Raw genomic sequence first — 12,349 nt, 5'->3', positions numbered from 1 at the left:
ACATTTAGACCCTCCTATTCTTGTAAAAAAAAAAAAAAAAAAACTTCATTCATCTGATGTTGGGGCCAAATGGACCCCAATTAAGTTGTTAGATTTGGTGTGGACTCCAGATTAATGTAAAACAAATATAAAATAAGGATTAGTGTGTGTAGTTCAGGTGTACATCTATAGAAGGATGGTATTTGGAGCTTTTGTAACATGTAAGTCAACTTGCATGGGGTCTCAACTAAAACACTTCCCAGATGTATGAATAAAAAAAACAAACACCCAAGTCTTTCTCTTAACAGTTGCATCAACATAATCACCGGGCATTTTTACTACTCGGGGGCATGGGGGGAGGTCATATAGATCTTAGTGCCTTGAACTTGCAGAGTTTCCTTTCCTCCCCTTCACTTTAGCTGGGGATCTCAGTGGCCTTAGTAAACCCCCTCAAATAAAAGTAGAAGACCACATGCAACACAATAGATAGGGTGGAGCTAAAAGACCACAGAGCCATTAAAATCCTTACTGTGGGAGACTGCGTGGCAGGGGTTCTGGGCCTCTCTCTTTCTTATGCTCATCTTCCCCTCCACCAGCTGCCCTTTTCTCTGGCTCATTTCCCCACTTTCTCTCTCCACCATCCCTTGTGCTTGGAAAACTGGGAAATGAAGTTTACCCAGGAGCATCTGATGTCAACAGACGCAGTTGCAACACTACATTTCCCAGCATTCCAGGCACTGGAGCAAAGAGGAGGGACCAGAAGAGGGAAAGGAGGAGAAAGGAGAGAGATCCTCTCCTCTCTCTTTGCCTTTGGAGCTGCCAGAGACACGGGGCTTCTTCACACGGAGCTTTTATCCTGCTATTGACATTGGTTACTCACAGATGTTTGTGGGTCCTTTAGATGATGCTGTTTTCTTCCAGGGCATTTCCTGCACTAAATGACCTTTAGTCCATTTTTTTTTAAAAAAGAATGGAGATAATGAGCTATGAAATTACAGTGCTTGAGTTCCACTGAGTTCCCTCCATGAAAAAAGAAAAGCTGCAATAAGAGGAGCCAGACCAATGAAACATTTGGAAGACTCAGATAAGGGGGGGAAATGAGGGGTAAGGGGGGTGTAGAGGAAGCATGTGTAAAGGGAGTCCATCATGATCCTGCATTTAAAACAGAAGAAGAAAGACCCATTTTAAATGTGGGATTTTAGGCTTGTGTAGGCTCACCATCAGGGGTGTTTGGGAGGAAGGGAAGGAGAAGCTTTTCTTCAACTCAGATTAAAATCTAAGCCAGAAAAGAAGATAGGGTTGCTTGCAATATTCCATTTCTAACATGAGTATTACAAGTTGCCAGAAATTGTATCCCAACCAAAGTACATGCAAAGCTCAGCAACATCTTTATGCAAAACTAAATCTCATATAACTGCTGAATAGCTCTGTCTAGGTCCAGGCAGTTATCCTCCGTTCCCATTTCCTGTTCTTTCTGCTTCATGTTATTTTACATCTCCCAGCAAGCTTTGCCCCAAGCCTCATTTATTACAGGCAATCTTATCCCTAAGATCACCAAAGGAAGTAACATGGATCAAGACATGGAAATTTATAATATCCAAACAGCAAGGCAGGCACAAGAAATCCACATATTTGCAAAGGTTTCAAGACTGTCCTTCTCCCATTTCCTGTTACAGTTGTAACTCCTTGGGTTACATGAGAGACAACTGCTGAAGATCTCTTTGTGTTTCAGAAGTGGCTTGTGGGTCTGCACATAGAACACTTTCCAAAAGAGGAGCCTCTGAAGTCCCATTGTGCAAGTGGAAACAGCTTCTTGCATCCCAGTCACTGACTGTAATACATGCTACATGAAGTGGTCTGTTAAGCAGAGAATGAAAGGATTCCATCTAATTTGCTCAGAACCCGGTTCGACTATGATATTCTAATGATGGATCCCACAGCATGGAGGCAAATGACAGAGCAATCTTGCTGAAGCTCAGCATGCACGTGCCGCAGTGCCTGGAAGGGAGATTTCCCTTGCAACCTGTGAAACTTTGGCTTCTATCATGGAAGAAATGATACAAAATAATGGGAAGGATCCAGCAATGCACTACTGCTGGTGTTGTTGACATTCCACTAGTGGAAGGTAATGCTTGTGCAACATCACTAGTGCTTGCTAGCACAATGGAATTCGCAGGAAACCTGCCATGTTAGCTAGCACTATTGATGTTGTGCAAGTGTTGGGTTCTGCTTGCGCAATATCAATAGCAATAGAGGTGGTGCATTGTTGGCTCCTTCCCAAAATTCTGAGGATGACTTAATGAAAAGAGCTGGATGTGCCTGATCTCATCTGAGCTCGGAAGCTAAGCAGGGTCAGCCCTGGTTAGTACTTGGATGGGAGACTGCCTGGGAATCAGGCTTCCTGCATTGAGCAGGGGGTTGGACTCGATGGTCTTGTAGGCCCCTTCCAACCCTATGATTCTATGATCTCCACGAAAATTGCCTCATCCACTGATTCTCTGATCCAACCATACATAAGCTTTCCTATGCTCTTCAAGCATGCTTCTTTTACTTGATTTTTCTCTGTTGTGCCATATAGATAGGAGGCAGTTAATCTCAATAGGAAAGGTAAAGATACCGCTTTCGAGCCTATTGTAAAATAGCTGCCTGTCTAAAGGAGTAGTCTCAGAAAGGAGCCATCTCTGAAAAGGATAATATGAGAGAAAATAAGGATGATGTTTACTTATCCATTTGCTCTTTCACAGTAGATGCGACACTTCTTTGTACTTTCCAAGACATGGAGGCACTGTGGCACCTGGGGCTGAGCTGCTCTTGTGTTTTCACAATTGTTCCAGTGCTTTTAAAAATTATAGAAGTGTGCCTCTGAGAGTCTGTGCTGATTATCAAAAGTAGGTTCACAACCAGGGGGGGAAAAGTGTTTATATGGGTGGTATCCTGACTTGCAGGAGCATTGTGTACAGGTAGAGCAACAAAAGGGGGGAAAAAAGAGTGTGGCTCCTCTCCTATGAAACAGAAAATTGCAACATTACACCTAAACTATGCTGCCATTCATACACCTGGGCCCCATTTATATGGCACCACTTTGACCCCCCACCCCATCACAACTGCACAGCAATGCGGCTTCGAATCACCATGCTCTGTGATACACTCACGATGTACTGCGCGCTTCCCTAAGAGACTCGTCATGCCCTTTTTTCTTGGTTGCCATTATACCAAAATGCACAGCAGTGCAGCCCCATGAGTGTGGGGGTGCAGCACTTCAGTGGCTGTTTTATATTTGAGGCCCTCTGCTGTGTCTTTCTGACCCTGTTTTACATAAAAATTGGGTGTTTCGTGCTCCTTCATTTCTGCACCATCTGTTTGTCAGTTCCCCAGCATGAGTCAGTTCCCCAGCATGAGGCTTGCACTTGCAAGCATGAGTGCTACATGTCGAGCCATCACTCTGAAATGGTGCCTGGAGCGATGTTGTTCCTCCCCCAAGACCCTCCCCAGCCCTTGGGAACTGAGTCCCAAATCAACCATTGTGAAGATACGAAGCTGCAAAAACATGTGAAAGTGTGATTAAATAAAAGAAAATGCCCCCCTGTGCCTCTGTAACTGCATGGCTGCAAAGGGATGGGGGAGCAAAGGGGAATCACAGAGTGACACAGGCACTATGCATGCCTACAACATGCCCACTGTAAGATGCAAAGTCAGTTCGGGGAAGGAAGAGATGGCCTGCAACCACAGGGTAACCCATAGCAAACCCAAAACATTGCAGTAAAACAACTCCTTGGAACTCCGCTTTTTCCGGGCGAAACCATGGATGGCTGTGAAGTCATGACTGCATCATTTATCACAAGGGACCTTGACTCACAGTAAAAGCTGCAAGTAAAAGCTTGGTGTAGTAAAAGCTTGGTATAGATGGGGCCCTGTGACTACTCCTGTGAGATGCTTTCCTTGAAAGCATACTGTATGAACGGAACCTGATGGGGTCCCTATTGTTGTTTTTACACACTCCATTGCTCTATTTCAATATCTTGCAATAATTGTAGTGCAATGATTCAGTATTTTCCACCCAGCTTCCCAGCATTTTTGGTGAATGACAGTTGGGGAAATATATTTCAGAGAAAATACATTATCTAGGATTATGAATTGTATCCTTATTTCATCCTTTATTCAGATCTGTAAGAGTTCTGGTGAGATTTAGTTTATTATTATTTTTTGCAGAGAGAAATTGAATGCTTTGCAAAGGGTCAGAGCAAAGACTATGAAAGCTTTGGCTTTGATAGGAATGTTTTGATCATCCCCAGTAATGAGGTACTATATAAACCCTTCTTTGCTTGGAGAAGTATCTAGCGTAGTTTGCAGGATTTGTGCATGCCAGTTTGTGCTGTTTGTGCCAGTTCTCTTGAGAATTATTATCTACATTGGTGAGAGTAGGCTAGGCCAAAAACTGAAATAGTATGTTGATCTGTAAAACAAAATCCATAGAGCCTCCAAGATACCCACAGCATCTGAGAATAGGGATGAGTGAATCTGTCAGTTTCACTTCCTCCTGCATTCACATTTTTTTAAGCCTCAAGTTCTTTCTCTCCTCAATGTAAACTTTGTGAAAGTTGGTAAATTCTTAACAAGGACAAACCAAACCAAAATTTTCACCCATGTGCGCCAGCCAAATTCTATAGGTACAGCAGCGATTCACAACATGGAGAGGGCCATGCCATACAGCTGTATGTGTCTGCCATACAGCTGTATGTGTCTGCCATACAGCTGTTAAAGATGAAGAGCCTGTCAGAAAAAAAGACGTGGTAACCCTAATTCAGTACTCATATTGTTGAATACACAAGGATTCTAATCCAGACTTTTAAGAGCAAAGCCATGGGCCTGGATATATATACATATATATCAAGTTCTTTTTGTCCTGAATATGGAGAACTTTTTGAACTTTAGTAAATTCTTATCAAAAATAAACTGAAATAAAACTCTCAGCTCTCCCTATTTGAGAGATCCCCCACATGCTAATTACTATCTAGAAATCTGTTAGTGTGTAGATACAGTTCTCATTCTTTCAGAGAGACCCAAGGGAATACATACGTGGGACAGCTCCACCACCGAAGTGAGCAGGGAATCCATTCTGCACAAGAGAGTTCCTTGTACATATCTGATCTCATAGAACAAGCATGGGTTCAATGCTTTGAATCTTTGGATGCCTCATTGCATGACAAACCATTTATTTTTCAGGATAGAGATATGTAAAACATTTTTTTAAAAAAAGTATATACACCAAGATTGTTTCCCTCCATTTCTAATTACTCAATTTGAATCTAATCCTCTTTCTGACTTGCACATGTTGATCTTATCTGAAAAGCAGCAATTTATGACCAAGGGCAAAACTTGATGTGTGAAAAATTGTACCTTTGCTGGTCAGGAGTCAGACAACCCATCTGAGCTCATCTAAATATCAGCATGGTCTGATTCAAACATGCAGCTGCCATGATGTGAGGTGTGTGTATGAATGAATCCTCACATATCTCAAACTTCAGGCAAAAAACAAAAACAGAAAACAAAATAACAACAAGCTACAGCATATTTTATTTCTATGGAGGCAAGTAAGATCCCCCCCTTCCCGTATCTACTGGCCAGTTCAAATGGAACAGGTATGGCTCTGAATACCAATTGCTAGGGAACATGAGTAGGAGGTGCTGTTGCACGCATGGCCTGTACGCTTCCCATAGGCCACTGTGGGAACTGATTGCTGGACTAGATACGCCTTTAGTGTGACTGACCATGGCTCTTCTTCCATTGTTCTTATGTTCTTTAAGGATATTCCATTTAAGTGGAACCACAATCCAATCCAAAGAACCACCTAACACTACAAGTAAGGGTTGAATCCCTCCAAAGAACCACTGAATGCAAGCCCCTTTATGTTATTCCTATTGCAGCTGCCTCCACAAGGCAAACTCACTGGGTTGGATCCAGATTATGTCAGGGCCACATAGGTTCCACTAAAATCAATGGGGCATTAGCAGGGATGTGTGGGTTTTGTAAAATCTGTTCTATATGTGTTTCACAGACTGTCACATACCTTTCGTTCCATTGTCTACCGATTGGCAGAATTGGGTTGTTTCCAATTTCCCAAATTTGCACAAATTTGCATTTGTGCAAATCCCCCCTCCAAAATGTGCAAATCTCCCACTCCCACCAAATGCACATTTTCCTGCTTTAACTTATGGGGGAAATGCACATTTTCAGCTGGCATTTTTTAAAAAAAACCTATTTTGCATATTTTTGTATGACTGAATTTGCGCACAATTTTGGAAAGTAAAGAAACCTGTTCTGCAAGTCCATGTTATCCGTGAGACTCAGGAAAAGCTGGTCTGCTGAAAAATCCATGGGTTGTATTCATAGAACTCCAAACTCATTTGATTCCATGGCTCATTTCTCCGACATCCCTAGCCATTAGTCATTATTTCACTTAAGCTTTATTGATTTCAGTGGAACCTACATGGCCCTAACATAGTCTGCATCCAATCCACCATGTGCAGCAGTCCCCAATGAAGATTGGGGATTTTCTCCACGCCACAAGAGCTGTTAGGCTTTTGCATGGTAGACAATTCATGAGGCCCAGCTCTAATTCAACAGAAGTTACCTCACCAAACATGTTTAAATTGTTTACTGACAATGAAATGGCATATGTGCCTTACTAGCATAGATAATTTCAAAATAGGAATATCATTTAGAAAGAGGAGGGTTGTATTCCACTGTGTGTCAGACTACACACAATTATTCCTCATCTAGATTCATATTTATGACCACCACACTTGTCCTACATTTAGAATATAGTTATAAACTGTTAAATAGACCTATAAACTGTTAAATAAACTGTTACATGCATACAATGTATGCATTTCAAAGGGACAGATCCCTTAGGTTTAAAACAGGGTGAGCAAGACATAGGTCATAGGCTGTAAAGTATACATAACCTGGTGACCCCCAAATTCATTTTTCTAAAGAAAAGACAAGACACCCATAGTTGCTAGAGAGCACCCAAATTAGCTACTTTGCAAGCTAATTTTGACCCATTTGGGTGCTCCATAGCCACTATGGAGCACCCAAATGCTACATTTGGGTACAAAAAAGTGCTACATTTTAATTTTCCAGCACCGAAGGGGGGGGGGGAAATGGCCCCCACTCCTCCTGAAGTTTTCCACCCCTGCTTTCAAAATATCTCTGTGTGTGAGAAGACTGTCACCTGAATTGATTGCTTTGCTACAGTATGTATGTATATATATATATATATATATACACACACACACACACACACACACACACACACACAAAGACAAATGCTCTGAAAATACACAGTTTGATATTTAATCTTGAATATATTTCAGAGGAGGGGTGACACTTTACATGCACCCAACCTCTCTCTCTCTCTGCCATTGTTTGAAAAAAAAAAAAAAAGAACAGCTACTTCTTTTCAGAATTTAAATGTTTATCTGGGAGAAGAAGAAATGAGATAACCCAGCCCCTTCTAATGTATGCTATGGTACACAGAAGCCAAAAAAGGGAAGAGGAATCCAGACTTTCTCTTTGAACTTCAAGTTGAGAACTTCTAGTAGTAGCCAAACATCAAAGGGAACACTGCCTTCCTACCTGGCTGTAGCACTTCAGAAGGAGCTAATTTGCCTTTTTGGTAAAGTCTAGTCTTCAAGCAGGCTTTCTGCCTGTGAACTACTACAGCTGGTGGACATTTGAACCCAGATGGCAACTCCTTTGAGGTTTGCCCACTGCCATCATTAGCATTTCAGAGATGGCAAAGCTACTTTTTAAAAAAGTTATGGTTTTACTTAGAAAGTTAATATGGAGTTTCTGATTTAGCTTTCTGCAGGGAAATACACACACATACACACACACACACATTACTTTTCAAAGAGCAACATTTGCAAAGGTGGTATCTGCAGACGTCTAGCTACCATGAACTCCTGAGATTTTTTGAAGACTGAACTATAGGGCACTTTCCCCCATCCTTTGGTGGAATGTATTTCTAATACCATAAAAAAAGCACTGGTTAGATTTTAACATGAATGGGATGGTGCAGCTGTATGTGTTGGCTTGATCCTCTCCAGAAAGAAGGTATGGAACGGGTCAAAGTCAATTGGAAATACTATTGATTTAAGGATCCTGGTACTCTTGTCCAGAACAATGAGACACCGTTTCATTAAACCTTCCAGGTCATGTAATAACAAGCCTCTTTTAAACCCACACATTTTTCTTGGAAGAAGGCATTAGCCTCCTCCTTCCTACTTCTCACCTTATCAAAGTGATTCCTGGTGTTGATCACCTCTTTTCATAGACATAAATCGCCTGCATGATGCTTGCACTGAACAGGTTTGCACCTAATTCTGTCAGCCTACCCCTTTGGTGGATAGCCCCTCAGTTGTCACTGATGACCCACGCATGGTTATACAGCGCGCGTGCACACTCACACACACAGATATAGATATAGATTCCTGGGGTTAGTCATGTCCCAACCATCTCCAGAGGCTACATGGAATGCCGGAGTCACCATGACTCTACCTAAGAGTGCATCCTACATCAGACTGATCACTATAGGTTTAGATAGACCAGTAAGGGTGCAATCCTATGGCCGATAGACGGCGGCTAGGCAGCGATAGGGTTGGTTGGTTTCCAGGAACTGCTGGACAGCTGAAATCAGCCATCTAGCTGTGAATGCAGGTCGGCTGGAGTGTGAAGGAAAGGATCTCCCCCATGCTCCTCCCACCATGCATTGGATAGTTGGTCACCTCTGAGTTCAGAGTCAGCCGCCTATCCCCATAGGATTGCTCCCTAAGCCATTTTATTTTTTTCTGTATTGTACATACTCATAGCCTTTCTCCTATTTTTATATTCTTCTTCAATACAATGCAATTAATTTGGAACCCGGGCTGAACTGGATTTCTATAACTACCCAAGGGACAAAGTTCTCTCCATACTGCCCAGACCACTTGAATAATTACACCACCAGCTTTAAGTTAATGAGAAATAAGAGGAGAAGATCAGTTGAGGCTTGACTGGTGAAGGCTGGGCACTTGTCTGCCATACCCCCAATTCCCAGGCAAATAAGCCACAGGTCCTGGAAATGTCACTGACCCCAACTTAGGAAGCCTAGAATGAGTGGTTGAATTAAGGATGTATGAATCCCTTACCTGGCTCCGTTCAGGGGCATCCATGGTGGGGGGAGGCGATCCGTCCCTCCCCCCAGAATTTTCCCAGGCTGGCTTTGCTCCGTGGCAAGTCCACAGAGCCACCGGCCGGGGCTGCCTGCAGCCAGACCTCTGTCTGCTGCTGGGCTGCAGGCAGCTGCAAATGCCAGCTGCTATGCCATTTGAGTAAATATATATTACTCAATATATTTACATATTATATATATGTAAATATATATAATATATTTACATATATTATATATATGTAAATATATACGTAGCCCATCATGGCTAACGCAGGGATGCAAATGGCCACCATTTGTGTCCCTGCATTAGCTGTGATAGGCTATGTATATATTTACGTAGCCTATCCCGAAAAGAGCAGGGATGCAAATGGCATAGTGGATGCTAATGTAGCGGCTAACATAGTGAGGGAAATGGCGGACACAGACTGGGGCCGCCATTCGCACCTGCAGATGAGGGCAGTGGATGGCCGACACAAGGTAGGGTCCGTCCCTGGGAGGTTTCACGGGGTGGTGGTGAGGATTGCTTTATTCCGCCATGGACTCCAGGGGGAGTTCATGGCGGAATTCTCTAACATCCCTAGGTCGATGTGCCCCCCCCCTTCACAATAGCTTAAAGAAAATCTTGGTAATCAAGGGCCAATTATGATCATTTCATTTTAAAAAAAATAAGGAATGGAAGTCATTACAGCAGCAAATACATTTACTGCAAATCCTTTAAACAGTTAGTAGTCAATTGCAGGTTGACGTGGTGGTGGCGGTGGTAGTGGGGAGAGTTGTTTTTTTTTTTTTTTAAGAGAGAAATATCTGTTTAAAGAGAGAAATATTCCCACTGAATTATCTGAAGCTCACATTCTTTTAAAAAAGACATTTTTAATAGATCAACTGAAGCTTAAAGAAGCTTTGTTTAATAGCATTAGGACACTCCAGAGTATGGTTTATTGTCCCATTAATATATGCCTCTGTTAGCTAAAAGCACTTGGTCACACAATGAAACCAAACGAAAATACATTAATTGACCAATAAAGCATGCTCCACTGCATTTTGATGCCACAGTGTAGCGACAAAAGCTGTATGCGTTATTTTGTTTTCAAAATGTCCCTAGACAATGATTGGTAACCCAGAGAACCACCTTAACAGGATGTTATCTACAGGGAAATGGATTATAGAAGCCGATGGTTGGACCACATGTGAAGTATTCTCTGTTTGTACTGTATATCATGCACCCAATATTGACATTCAAAATTTGTGCAAAGGTAAAGCAGACAAATATAGAAAACACACATCCTCCTCCCACCCCCTAGCCTATCGCGTGAAAAACCACAGACGCAAATGGCGTAGCAGATGCCATTTGCAGCCGTAAAGCCCTTAGTTTAAGCTAAATGCAGTGAAGAGCTTTAGAGCTGCAAATGGTGTAGTGGAGTGGACGCGATTTGCATCTGGAGCCAGCCTCAGCCAGCAATACGGCACACCAATGGCAACCGTATAGCTGGTGCTCTGGAGCTGGCCGGCAGCTCTGCAGAATTGAGCTGGCTGGCAAGGATACTGGGGGGAGGGATGGCTCGCCTTAGCCCAAGGGAGGATTCCCCAGTGGAGAAGTAGGTAGGGAATCCACCCATCCCTACCTACAACTCCCAGCATTCCCCAGCCAGCATGGCTAGCTGGGGAATGCTGGGAGTTGTAGGGCTTTTTTTCTGCCTAAACATGCATAGGATTGCACCCTTAGCTATTATTACCAAAATGTTTCCATTAGACATTTGACCTGAGGGAGGATCTTCAAATCCAATGGATGGTTAGGCAAAATCCAATGATAACCTAGGGGTGTCTGGAGTTTCCTGAGAAATGTTACTAGTTTTAGCAAAGTTCCATTTGAGGAATAATCCTTGTCAGGGTTCCCCTTATGACCTGGACCCCCTGAACAACTCTTTAAGGATCTCTTGCTTCCCTAAGAGTCCCACCTTCCTTCTTTTAAACCCCACATTACTCCCTTCCCAGTAACGTGGGGTTTAGGATGTAGCCATGGTGTGATTAGCACTTCAGACACAGGGTTTAATCACAACAGTTTACTGGTAAATTAAAGTAAGGAAATCACAACTAAAAGTATTTACACAATAGAGCTGAGTGATACAAAAGGCATTAAGAGAAAATAAAAGTTGCAAAATACAAGTTCCTTTACTCTAGCTGTATTTAGACTTCTCCAGGCTGCTTCTTCCTGCTCTCTCTTCAGGATCTGGTCTTCCCAAATCTGCTCTTAGTAGCTGTCTCACTCTTTTTATATACCTTTCTCCCTCAAAACCGAAAGTACTATTTCAAACCTGAAGAAGTGAAATTCAATTGGGGAAATGAAACTGAAACTTAGCCAGGAAAATGAAACAACTCCTCTCAGGGATACCCCCTCCCAACATAAAACTCCAGGCCTCTAGGCCTGACCTTTTTTTTTCTTTTCCTTGCCTCTGTAGGCCTCAAACCTTCACGAACCCCAAATGCACTTCACATTTATATTTATCTCATATTTCAATGGCAACTCTAGCAGAAAAAGCAAGCAAAATGTCTGGTGCTGCCATATTTTATTTATTATTTTATTTACTACATTTATATCCCAACTTTCCTCCAAGGAGATGAAGGCAACATCCCCACCCCCTACCCCACTCACTTAATTTTGTCTTCACAGCAAGGTATATCTTCCAAGTGTAAGAATGCATTTTCTCTCCCTCCACAATGTCTTTCCTTTTGCATCAAAAAGATCAGGTAGCAGGTGATGTGCAAGAACACTGCTGAGGTCTTGGAGATCCACTGCCAATGAGAGTAGATAATACTGGGCTATATGGCAAAAGTCCAACCTGATATAAGCTTGTGCCCTTTTTCCTATAGCAATAAAGGGTTCAGGTCTGGGGTTGAATAATGGACTAGCAGCCCCAAATTATATAAAATATGACTGTCCTCCCTCTGTCAGTGATGGGATTCTCAGGAAAGTAATTTCAGTTGTAATAGTAAATTATTAGGTATTTGTGGTCTACTGAAATATTGGGTCCCAGCAGAGGAAAAGTATAGATTGAAGGTAAAAGCAAAGCCTATTGTGCCATGTAATATTTTAGTGAATATTTGGGGAAAGTATAAAAATACTTCAGCACAAACAGAATCACATTTCCTTTAAGTTAT

The sequence above is a fragment of the Heloderma suspectum genome, chromosome 4 (genome assembly GCF_057233095.1).
Source record: "Heloderma suspectum isolate Gila_16-S chromosome 4, 16-S_ref, whole genome shotgun sequence".
NCBI lineage: Eukaryota > Metazoa > Chordata > Lepidosauria > Squamata > Helodermatidae > Heloderma > Heloderma suspectum.
This window is presented reverse-complemented; position numbering follows the sequence as displayed.